A 13,502-nucleotide genomic window follows, 5' to 3' on the forward strand; every position below is an offset into this window, starting at 1 on the left:
CTGTTGCATAGACCGAAGTGGGAATAGTAATTCTAATGTCCAAAGTCCAACACTTTTCCTGTTTTTGATTACGTTGGAGTGGGCATAGTATATGTAATTCACACAAGGTGTACAATTTCTCCTATTTTTGTTTAAATTGGAGTTATAATAATGATTTTTGCTACTGTTTATTATTTTTCATTGTTTTAATCTTTTGATATATATTTTTAAAATGTAACTTTTTATTAAAAGTATTTTGTTTAGTTATTTAATTGAATGCTATATATGTTTTTTTTATCTATTTTTTAGGTTACTGTTAATATTTAGGTATAGTTTTTAATTATTAAAATATTTTTTATATTTCTTGAAATATATAGGAATTTATATATACTATGTATATTTTATTTATATAGTTAGTTTAAATTCAAACCTTTTATATGTTAATTTTAACATATAAATTAAGTCAGATATATTTGTTATCTGTATGTTTGTTAATTTTAAGTTTATGTTAATATTAAGATTGCAAGTTTAAAGTATTCCCAAAAATATTTAATTTTTGTTTTTATATATATATATGAACATTTTTCATGAAATTTATTAAAACCATATATTTGCAATTATATTATTATTTATTAGTTTAATATTTTAAATAAATTACTTTACAGTTTAATATTTATAAAACATTATTCTTACTTTTCAGCTATATTCTATTCCACAATATTTTTGTAGTTTACATACAAAGTATGTAAACTCAATATTTTGTAGACAATATTTTTGGTACAATATTTCTGTAATCTCATATTATTGTTTGGGAAACCACTGCAATAATGTGCTGTTCAACCCAGATGGCCCAGAAAGGAGTGAAGCTGTCGTTGTTTAACTCATTCATTGACACTGAGTCCGAGTGTACGACGTTGCTGGCCACATCAGCTAGCGCCACTAATACACAATGCCAGTGTACAGTTAACAAGACTGTCCTTTAGCCTTTAAGGGCATAGGGCTGTGGAGATAATTTGGCGAGCCACAGTTGAAAAATGCCACCCTTTAATAAAAACTGAGCATAAAGTGCAGCATCCCAATATAATACTTTTACACTCAAGCTATTTGCCATCGATGACCCAGTATAATGACACTTTAATTGATTCCCTCCGTTGATAACATTTCATTGGAAAATTCAAGTACGATCAGCATTTCAATGTCGAAAAGAGGAATTTATTAAAGTTTTGAAGGATCCAGGGCTACAAAAGATGGAGTGACACACGCAGAAGATGGGTGTGGAAATGTGTCGTTTTGGATTTGAATCATTGGCCTAGTATAATGGAGGTGGGTTGGCTGGCCCAGGGCAATGAGGTTGGCAGGTCTCATGCCTGCTGAGATATGATTACTTGTAGGGAGCTAGGTTCAGTATGTATCTAAGTAAATGTACTATTGGTTGTTTACTAAAAAGTCATTCTCATGAGGCAGTATATAGATGATAAACATAATGTTTCTTTGCTCCTTTTAACCATATGGCGTATAGGGTTAAATTGAACAAAAAAAAAGACTGATAATACTTGCCCACATAACTAATGAAAAACAAGCATTGGCATAGCCAATAGGTCTCGCCTTTGGGACCTTATAAGTGTTTAGCCATGCAACAGTTGCATAACTAAATACTTATAAGGTCGTAAAAGCGAGACCTATTGCCTATGCCAAGCGGCCTTGCGGCCGCGAAAGTGATCGCGATCAAACATCAAAGCGGCCGTGCGGCCGCGAAAGTGAAAGTAATAGCGGAAAAGCGCGGCGCGCGCGCCCGCGCTCATGCACTGTAGCTCTAGGCTAGCCTGGTAGCACTTTTTGGAGCCCTCTCAATAAGTCTCGCCAGACCGGCGCATGCGCTGGGTCAGGCGAGACCTAATGACTCACACCATAAAACACAAGTTCTTGCTCATTCCCTGTAGGCTCTCAGCCATACTTGGCACACATTCAGCTGTGCTGTCCTTCCATTTGACTGTTGCCCTCTCTTTGATCAGACTGTTAACATTCCTTACCGCTCTAAGTACTCTCCTTCAGCATCCCCTCCACTCTAGATCAACCTTTTCAATGTGGTGCAAAACGTCTGGATTCGTAAACTTTAGTGACATTTTATGATCGGTCATGACAGCGCAGCTGTTGCCAGACAATTCTGTGAGCATCACTAGAGAGGGGCTTTGGCTCCACCCACATGTTGGGAGCCAGGAGTACATGTTTTGATTGGGCAGACACTGTGTGATTCCACTAAAAACTGCTTTTCTCCACACACCTGTGATAATTTTATTTATTTACCCAGATGCCTGAGGTTTAACTTTCAGGGACATACACATGCCATTGTAATGCTATTAAAGTGTCTTAGATAGCTAGATAATTTATGGTGTTTTTCTCTGGAAACCGCACCAGTGGGAGGAGGGCATTCATTAATTTACATGGATTTCTAGGTCTGGATTGATAGAGCATTCATAAGCCACACCTATCAGCATTGCCAATGCTTGTGTTTTTTTTGCTGCTCGAGACAATTTTGGGATTCTCATCTGAGCACTGAATCTATTTAGGTGCAAGTGTCGCTAACACTATGTAACACTGTGATAATATAACTATTTTAAACAAATCTGTACTTGGCTTCCAGGGTCAGACTGGCCTACTGGGTAATGTGGCGCTGCCAGAAGGGCTTTTCTGACAGCTCAGTATGTGGGCTGGTTTTTTGACTGTTTGTGGGGCTGTTATATGATTGGGTGAGCTGGTTTTTACAATTGATTTCCCTGTTACCAAAAAAAGTGCCTGCGCCAAGGACAAATGCATGCAATCCCCCGTATGTTGGAAAACACCTATACAGTGTGTCATTACAAGTTCAAGACTGCCCTGATTTGCAAACATTGTCCACTTTTTTAGTGAGTCTGATTTAATGAAGGGGGGCACTTTTATTTCGTTTCCCTGGCCGATTTTCTGTCCCAATCCAGCCCGGTCTACTCCATATGTCTAGAACGAACACTTGTACAGTTATCTGAAATTGAGAACATTGTATACACACTTTAAGGTTTCTCCTGGCAGCAAATAAAAGATTGTTCAGCATATTTAAAAGCTTTTCAAGCAACACGGAGCAGCAAGCAAAGTTGCTGCACTATGTTACGTGAAAGGGAGACAGCAGAAATGTGTCGTATCAACTAAGATATGGTGCATTTCCGCTGTCTCCTAGCGCTGACGCACTGTGGGTTGCCTAGTGCCAATGCAGGCACCATGGTGCAAGGGGATCTGTGTTACAGGCAGGATTGATGGTGTGGAGGAATGGATACCTTCCTGCTCAACAACAATCCTTAATGGTCTTTTCCTCTTTCTATGCAGCACAGGGGGAAAGAGGAAATAACAAGTAGAAATAAAGATATTTCTCCTGATACGCCTCACTGGGCAAGGTGTAGTGTTATGACGCATTCCCAGTTTTACAAGTCTTTGTACATGTGGGAGTGAGCCAAAATCTAAGGGTGGATGCATGGGAACGCCCATGATGCACCCATGGAATGCTTTTCAAACGCAAGGTATTGCAAGGCAGTGCTGTGTGCTACCTTGCGTTACTTTGTATTTAGTAAACCTTGCAAAGCCACACAAAGTGGCTTTGCGTTGCTTAGTAAATAACAGGGATCTTGCTTCGGCCTGTGCCAAAAAGGTGGCGCAACCCTGACGCAAAATCTTGGTAAATTTTTCCCTGTATTGTTAACTTCATATCATTGAATTAGGGCAGGGCAAGAATTTACTCTCATACATACGCATTTGGAAATTTAACAGTAATGGCTATCACATACAAAAAGTGGAGGTGTGCGGGGGGCACAGGAGGGGAAGTGCGGGGGGTAGATTAATAATTAAGAAAAAGAAGACTTACCTTAAGCTACCGGCAGAATCCCGAGTCGCCATGGTCACGTTATTCCTTGTCCCAGCAGGCACTGGGGCTGCATCAGACTCTCTGTCCAATCCCTGCACTGCTCTCATGCTATGAGAGCAGCATGGTGATTGGCCTGAGCGGGCTGAAAAGCCGCTCGCTCAGGCACATGAAGTCTGTGCTGCTTCTCTAACCTGGCTGTTCAAGACAAGTTAGAGAAACCTAAGCGTGGTTGTGTGTTTGACTGGTCAGAGAAATCCAGCCAAAATGCATGCGCACTTAGGGGGTGCACATACCACTCCTCCTCCGTCCTCCCGTGGCCGAGCCCCAACCCTCTCTACACACGCTGGCTGAGCCAGCTGCTGAAAAATAAAAAGATTATGAAATATTGCTTTATTTTTTAGCTGCTGCCTCTGAGCCAGTGGGGTGATGCTCCTCTGCCATTGCATAGGAGCCACCCCTGAAATTTAAACCAATTAGGTGGTATCTGTATATCTTTAGAATCTTTTATAGGAGAAGTTCAACTTTGCATTGTGGCCACTGAATCACTTGTTCTACTTACTACAAAGGGAAATCAAAACACGCCTACGATTGGAAGACACTGGTGTCATTGTCACGAGGCTTATTTACGAGGGTGAAGCTTCACCTTGGATACAGACAACCCTATGTTCATTTTGCAGGAAAATATAAAGTTCTATAATATATGGGATATTGCAATAGCTTTGTAAAGGGCTGTGAGTTATTTTCTTACTGCAAGCGCTTCTAAGATAACCCGCAAGTAATAACCTATTACAGGCAGGCAATGAGGTAAGAAAGGCCGGTAGGCTGCCCTCTGTGCACCAGAAGCAGGGTGAGAAGCACACTCTGACTGATGGTGGTCAGAGAGTGTTTAAGCGGCTCACAGTCTTGCCAAGAAGGCCTGTGTCCCCTGGATCTATTGGCAGCAATGAATCTTCTATTCGCTCTTACAAACCGGTCCCTCAAGGCAGGGCTAATGTGTGTTGGGGTATTAAACCCTCGGCCTGGTCACGTGAGGGGGTACACTGTGAGCAGGTGCTTAGAGTACTTCAGCAGTTGGAAATACTGTCAAGGAACTAACACTAATCGCAGGGGGGGTGGAACCCCACGCAAAAACTACAGATTTCTGTGACCTTGTAAAGAGGCTTCATGACTTTACGTAGACACGGGTTCTTCGGCGATGTGTAATGTCTTTACAATGAAATGTAAGGAGTATAATGCCTTAAATATAAATCCACTTCCAACCCTGATTGCAACGTTTCTCTTTGTTTCACATTATGCTGATTCCTTCTATTGTAATAGCCCCCAGCCCCTCCCTTATCCTTTATGCTTCAGGCAGGAGCATTACCCTGCTTGTTCCTTGAGCTCAACAAGGTCTCAAACCCTTGGTAGCCTAGCTAGGAGCTAATGGGGGCAGTGGAGAATGACTCTTAGATTCTGGCCTCTCATCAGAAGTATGGTATGGTGGCCGAGGGCAGGCCATATCCCGGCTGGAGTTACAAACTCCATTACAAGTGGTCCTGGTGATCATGGATGCCAATCACATGGGTCTTAAAACAGAACCCTCCCTCTTCCCGTCTATGTGTGACAATCCGCATGAAGGCTGGGAATCACAATACACACCTGAGCTCAGATGCTGCTGATAGCACCAGCATTGAGTAAAGGTGAGGGGGGCAGGCAGGGGCTTGCAGAGAGGGAATGGGGGACAAGCCATGACCAAGAGTGAGAATCACTACACCAGGCGAAGGGGCTGGAGGCCCTATCCAAAGACTTACACACCCATTAGAGAATCTGCAGGCATGACACCCCACAGATAAAACTCCTGTTAGAGGAGATATGAGAGTACAGCATTTCTTACTGGTCTATAAAGGTGCTGTCCAAAACTTCATAAATATTGGGAGAGCTCAGTCAGTTCAAACATACAATTTTCAATGTCCACATCCATGTAATCTATCAGTGAAACTTGGGCACTGACCCGAGTCATAGTGCTTCAACTAATTTTAAAAAAGTGGGGTAAATTGGAGGATATAAGTGATTTGGCCCACAATTCCAATAGCAACAAGCAATGGTAAATGCATTAGGGTTTCACATATGTGATTAATAAAATGCTGTTTTTTGTTGAAAGTTGTAGCTTGGTGAACAGTTGTGCAATATAAGTTACAGAAACTCTGTGAAAGTGTTATGACCGGTGCAGCTGCACCTGGCGTTTACTTTGGTGCAGGGCGCCTAGTTTAAAAATAACTATTGGTTTAAAAGCATGTGAACTTCCATGTACATTCAGCAGTTTTCAGGCAACAATAAAAAGGTCAAGATAACTCTGGTGGTTAATGCTCCTAATGGCTTGAGTAGGAATTTTGGCTAGTGGCAGTTTTGCCTTTTCCTAAAGTAGGGCAGAGGGTTAATGTGCCTGCTGCAAAGAATGTGTACCATGCAGATTACAGAACTGAGTGTGAGTGAACTTTGAGAGGCGCTGTAAACAAGCGCTGTGCATGCGAAACACTACATGGCAACCAAACCCCGCCACTCAAACCATACGAAACCGCTGGCGTTGAAAATAATTATTCACAAGAAAAATACGAAGGCCTAACCCCTACAAACGTTGTTGTTACTGAATCAAATATAGCCACACTAAGACCGTATGATGCTGATACCTTCTGATGTGCTTTAAAGGTATCAGCATCCATATAAAACCACCGCACCACATAATCAAATATAAATTATTAGAAAAACACAAATGTTGCCCTTTTGTGTTGTGGGCCACGACCCAAGTGATATTGTCGGATAGAATAAGTAACACAGTTACCCCCAAGTAATAAAATTAGCTGCCTAGATGTCATCTGCTTAGAGCTGAAAACCGGATTTAAATTACCACAATTCTGAGAACTGCAGGCTGAAAAAACTGCACCAAATCGTGAACTCATTTTACATAAACTCCTTCCATCAGAGATGATTTAAGCAAGGAGGGTTTGTTTTTGTGATACCGCGAAATAATGTGCACATCCTAACAGACAGAATTTATCACACAGAAACAGGAAATAAGGAAACATTTTCCATGATGCAACCGGGTGGATTAAAAAGGAAAACGGCATGTTGGACTGTACATCGCTGGCAGCTGCCCGGACCTGCGGTGTCTGGACTCCTAGGTTTCTGCCTAAGGCAGTTGAGAGGAACAGGCACCGAAACCGACTGAGGCATTATAATGAATTCATAACACAATAAAGCGACAAACTTGTCATACCGAAAGTCCTATTGACTTATTTTTAAAGTACAGTTACCACCAGCCTTCTATGAATGAGAAAAAAACATTGCTTTCAGTATGAAACAGGTAATTGTTGTGGATACGATTAGTGAAGATTTCCCTACTAGGAAATATTACACATTACCTGTTTCTGATCCCTCTATTGATGGCTATGATTTGAAAAAGAACATTGTGGAAGGGGGCTCCCACATCCTGTAGGATAATTCACCAACGCTGTGAGAGATCTCGAGAAGGTAAACAGGGAGGAAGGACTCGGAAATGGAAGAGAAGTTTGGAGCGATAGAGGAAGGAAGACAGTATAAACAAGTATAAACAGGAAATGAACTTGGAGTCTTTGAGGAGGGCGGGGCTCAGGGCTGAAAGCAAGGCTTGGGCACGATGCGTTGCAAGCCTCGTATAATAATAATTAAAAGTTATGCGGTTGTAATCGCAGTAAAAATGCACACCGCCCACCTGGTAGCTAGTAATAGAGGGCACGAAAGAGCAGCGATGACGCCGGACAGCCGTTGGTGTCCCCTCCAAGTGATGGCACATTCCATTGTTAAATTAAATCCTATTGTAGCGCCATAACCTGCAGCCAGGTCTTCAAAATGGGTAATGACTTCTGCCCGCATTACAAAACAATCCCACATAGTGAGTAGACTACTCGCAGGACCACGGCGGTTCCTGAATTCCAATAGGCAACCACTAGCCTCGACTCGAAGAGGTTTATCTGAGGGATTTCACCCCTTCATTTGGGCTGTCTACAACACCCTAGCCTTGAAGAAGACCCGCATAGACATCTCTCAATTAGGCTGTTGTCAGGGTCGAAACGTCGGCATAAAACGTTGGCTCAGCAATAATAAGTCTCATGGTTTAAAATAATGAGCACTCTTGCCATCTACCGGAGACATTGATTTATTTTGTGCTGACCATTTTTTCTCATTTGTAAATCCAGTTTGTTCATGTGTAAATATCTTACTTTCACACCTGTATATAATACTTTCACGTCACCACAGTCACTGAGCACTTTACCTCACTGTAATATATGTCACTAATGTCTTGACAGCCTTACAAGTAATCATCCTAATTGCATTATTATTATTCAGTAAAAAGTAAAATTGACGTTCTATAAAGTGAATTTTCGTTTGGTTTGTGTTCCATCAGTATCAAAGTTGAATGATACCATTGAAATTATGTATGTCTTTGTGAAGGAATTATTCGTTTACCCAACAGAACTGCTGTAGCTTTTCTGACCAATACCCAGGTTCTGAGGGACACAGGGTTACCCCATTGTATTTGTAAAGTAAACATAGAGGAAGCACTTCCGTAGTAGTCCAGCCAAAAGTACGTCTGTTTTTTTTCTTGTTTTTTTTAAACATAGTTTATTAAGATCTTGTGCATATTTCAAACAGCGTGTGATTAGATTGTACATTAGACATTTCTATTGTATAACTTTATATCCTGTCAATGATGAGTTACCTTGAACAGCAGTTTAATTAAGCATCTCAATATTATAACGCCTCACTTGGTTTTCTTGCTACATACATATATCTCTACTACACTCATATTTCCACCATATATATATATATATATATATATATATATATATATATATATATATATATATATATATATATATATATATATATATATATATATATATATATATATATATATATATATGACTCAACAAAATCTTGTATTACGGCATACAATATTGTCCCTGTCTTAGTCTAATAAACCAAACTAACATATAATGTAATTCTTTCCCCTCCCCCAGCTCGGCCTCGCTTATATGCCTCTTAAGAGCAGGTGGCACCATTATATGTTCAGTTCCCTGTGAGATGCAACCTTAGCATAATACTCGTGTTTCAGTATCAACATCCTTCCACCCAGACTGTTCCAATAGTGCACACACTAATGATATGTATATTTACAATTAAACATTTGTACTATGTAAATGCATTAATTTCTGTCATTTTAAACTCCTCCATTGGTACATTCCATTCAAGTGAAATAGGTTTCTTACGTAATCCCCACCCTTCAGCTCTACCCCATCTAAGGGCTTCCTTATACCAATCTGAAACCGTTGACGCTCTTCTCGTTTTCCAGCGCATTGTTATTGTTGTTTTAGCCAGTAACAGCATTAGATTAATAAAGCGAATTGTAGGGCTCCCACTTTTACTTTTAATACCCACACCTAGCAAGCAGGAGTCTAGTGTATTTATTCTTCTCCCCGGCGCTATCGTAGCTAATATGGTATGTATTGTAGACCAGTAATGCGATATTTTGGGGCATGACCATATCATGTGGACCATATCAGCATTTGGCTCCTGACAGCGAGGGCACAGATCAGCCACATCCGCAAACATCACACTCAATCTGTGGGGGATAAATATGCGCGGTGTAGTATCATTAATTGAATAAATTTCAATTTCGGGCTACGCGACACCTTTCTAGGATATTCCGTAATGGTTGACCATTCCTTGTCTGTGAATACCCTGCCTACATCCGCATTCCATCTTTCCCTAAGAGTCTGTAGTGATGTTGCTGTGTGCGATTTATTCCCATGAGCTAACCATTTTGTTAAATGACTCCCATTCCCCATCAAGTATAGCATGTGCAGCAGCTGATGTGTTGTAGGTGCTTGGCCATCCGGCACCCAGGTACAAAGAATAAATCTCAGTATATGTGCATGCTTCAAGAAAAGTGTGCTTGGCACTCCCTGTTCTCTTACAAAGGTAGCGTGGTCTGACAGCGTGCCGTTTACAAACCGCATTCCTACTGTAGTCACCCCTGCTTCCAACCAGACCGAAACTCGTCGTTTAGACACTATCTCTAGTGGTAAGGGTATGCCTATCAGTGGTATGTTTGGAGCATACAGTATTTGTTGTTTAGTATAACGCAGTGCCTTTCTCCAGTATTGCAAAGCCACTTTTAGTAACGGAGGTGTGTTTGGTGGCACCCTTGCATTTGGCAGAAGAAGTGTATGTAATTTCCCCCCATTCCATTCCCTTTGGGACATACCGAGTTCTAATAAATTCCGGCCAAGTACGTCTGTTATGTTTAAGAAGTATGATATATCATGAAATGGGTTAATAGGTCTTATATATTTTGTGAGGTGGTGAGTTCATTAAGTCCACCCAAAGGAAGTCTCAGGTGCACCATAGGTATGTAAATGTGTGCAAGGTTATGTAGATGTGCGAACTACACAACTGCTGCCTGACTCCAAGATGGTGGAAAAGCAACAAGGGGCGAAACGGGGATGTGTCAAAAGGGTTGTTGAAGTGGTGCATGGGAGGAGGCAAAAGGGATGGGGTGGGGAAACAACATGAAGGACGGAGACCAGTCATAGAGCACAGCGCAAGTCAAAGCCAAACAAGCACTGTGTATACAAAACCATAAGAAAATAGTTCCCTAAAAGTGGATGGATACAGTACTTTTCTGATGGGAAACTGATAAGAGAAGCAACAGGAGGAAAAAGCATTGGTAAATGCAGAAAAAAATGCTACAGCCGATAGAAATGGAGGAAAAGTAAGTGGCAACCCCAGGAACCAATGAAAAGCAATGAAATTCAGAGGGCGGGATTCAAGTCCCTTTTAAGATATATTCAATACAAAAGCTTTCACGTAGGTGAAACCTAAAAATTGACCACTCACTGAACCACAAGCTTAATGCCTTCAATGCAGACTCCATCCCTAGACTTCCTCACTGGAAAGTTCCATGAACTAACATGTCTCCAGTATCTTAAAGTCCAGCACATAATCCTGTACAAGTATCACAGATTCAAAATGGGGGGTGACCAGACCCTAGAAAGGTTGATAGGAGATAACAAAACTGCTCATTGCCGCTGTCCTGAACCTTTCTGACGAGCTTACAAAGTGCACCACCACTCTATAGCTAAACCAGAGTGGGGGATGAGGGAGAAGGAAAGTTAGAATACTCACATTTGTGTGTTACATTCGTGTGGAGCTTCTTACCAGAGTGTAGGGATGTGCACCCTGAATATCGACCCCAAAATATTGATGGCATACAATATAGAGGGCAAATATTGGAAAAATATTCATTGGTAAGCCTAGATTTTCTATACCTAACTCCAGATCTATGTACCTACGTAGTACATATATTTTTAAGGTATATAGATGTGGAGTTAGGAATAGTAAATTGACACCTTCGTATATGCATTTACCTTTCTATATTTTGTCCCTGGATATACTGTCTCGATATTCTTGTTCTGCCATATTCTGGGGGGGTCAATATTCAGTAGTGCATTCAATTATAGAATATAGGTAATGGTATGTTTCATGTGATTTGAAAATAAATAAAAACAAAGATGGCGAAATAAAAACCTTTTGGCGACAGTGCTCAGGTCCCCCAGGCGGATCTGGCGCCTTCCCGGACTCGCTGCGGGAAGTAGGCAAAATTCGACTGATATTTAATGACGTGGTTTTGTGCCCCTGACCCCTAAGGCACCCCTGCACTTCCAATTTTGCAAAATACGAATGGTGGTTTGAAATGGTACAATATCTATCCCTAATACATGGATTTGCAATGGCTTTCATCCTTTTGCTGCTAGGAGGGAGTTCTAATCACCAGTCCCACTCTCCAGGGACCTCCTGACAACCACAATTAGGCTGATCTTAGTTTGTTTTCCTTCTTGTACAACTGGGCTCCTATTTGTTAGTTAGCGTCCTCCAGCAGGGTACTCCAACAGCAATCTTTCTCACAGTGTATTGCTTATTCTTTCCAGGTAGGCTCAATTCCTGCCGGAGGTTAATCACCAAAGTTCTTTGCACAGGTCATCAGGCAGCTGGGGTTATGACTCTACAAGGCGAACATTTCCCTTTATGGATGCAGCTCAGCAATGTACCTTCCCCAGCGGGCGGTCCTCATAAATCCTGGCTCAGGCACTCAGATAGTTCCCACTAATCCTGCTGAGTGACCGCTGTCACTGGTCCATGAGTACAATGGTAATTGACCTGTGTTTTTAGCCAGTATTTACCCAGGTTTTACAAACAGCAAAGCGTATTCCGTGGTCTATATCTGGGGCCAGCGTCAAGCAGTTCCTGACATAGACTGACAAACCCAGGAAGAAATGGATTAAACCAGTTTGCAAAAATATGAACACTAGCTTTTGTCAAGAGGAAGAAAGAATATTGAACACAGATACATCCAAACCAATTGTTTTCAGTGTAAGTAGATATTTATTCAATGTAAGTCTCATAAGAGCCAAAGTTGGGCTGAAGCTTTAACAGTTCATGATTATGTGTATTCAAGCCTATGATTTGAGTAGACCTTCCACATGCATTTTATGATCTAACTGTAGTTTTTATGAAGATCATACAAGAAACTGCACGAGAAAGTATAAATAATGGAAGATGAGGCTAAGTACTCTATATAAATGATTTTATAACATAATAAATGCCTAGTTTTAATGTATTTATTATATTGTATATTTTTTAATAGTGATATTGCGGATAGGTCATACTACTGTCCTTTTTCTATCAATGCCTCTACCTTGCTGAGTTGTTATCAACACATTTGCATCAACTGTATTTAAACAATTGAAAAGTGACTTTATATATGTATCTTTTATGGTTTTAATTGAACCGAAATAAATAATTTTTGAGAGTTATAGACTGATCAAGTCACAGTGTTGGTCCTCTGGTATCAGCAGGAAGGAGAGGTGGGGCTAGGAATTTTCAGTCAGAGATACTGAGCTGTGGGCAGAAAAGAGCAGGAGGCTTCCTTACTCTCCTACTGCCCCCTCTGCTGAGGGTAACACCTCTGGGGAAGAATGAGGCAGGAAGGATGCAGGGACTGTCCCTGCACATCAAGGATGTACCTGTCTTCCTTCTCCTTTTCAAATAAGACCGATCCACTTCATAAGACCACAGGGATGTTCCTACAGTATACATCCCTGTCTAGCAGTCTCCCTCCACTCCTTGTGTACACACAGAGGATCAAAACTGGATTCATGTTCGCACACGCACTGTTCGCGAATGTCCCCTGCAATCCACCCACTGCCCCTTATCTCTAGCTGTCCACAGGCAGCTGATCCTAGCATTAAATGCGGGCTCTGCAGATTGCAGCTCATAATCCGAAGTGAACAGTCTACAGTGTGTGAGACACCACTGGGGAGGCTCACCATATAACAGAGGTCCAAATAAGGTATGATTAAAAACTGGAAAACTGGGATTTTTCATGACTAAGGACCCATATTCAAAACTGTGGATTAACACTTCAGTTATTACATATTTACAGAAAATAGTCAAAATAATATTATACGGGCCAACTCCCTTAATAATTGAAGCTAATAATTATTTTACAGCTTCAGAAAGTAAGCCTATTACAAAGGCTGTTCTCTCTGCTATTTGGCGT

General features: G+C 41.1%; 1 protein-coding gene and 1 long non-coding RNA gene across 4 annotated transcripts in view; one reads left to right on the forward strand and one right to left on the reverse strand.

Annotated features, from left to right (window-relative positions):
- LOC146775766 (uncharacterized) overlaps positions 1-7,353 on the reverse strand; it is a 35,591-nt gene extending 28,238 nt beyond the window's left edge. Inside the window, exon 1 of the long non-coding RNA XR_014972197.1 lies at positions 7,264-7,353. This is a non-coding gene — a long non-coding RNA (uncharacterized LOC146775766). The remainder of the gene's footprint in view (positions 1-7,263) is intronic.
- LOC146775765 (tubulin polymerization-promoting protein family member 3-like) overlaps positions 1-13,502 on the forward strand; it is a 251,814-nt gene that overhangs the window by 127,081 nt on the left and 111,231 nt on the right. The window lies entirely within an intron of this gene.

This window comes from Triturus cristatus, chromosome 12 (assembly GCF_964204655.1).
Source record: "Triturus cristatus chromosome 12, aTriCri1.1, whole genome shotgun sequence".
In the NCBI taxonomy this organism is placed as follows: domain Eukaryota; kingdom Metazoa; phylum Chordata; class Amphibia; order Caudata; family Salamandridae; genus Triturus; species Triturus cristatus.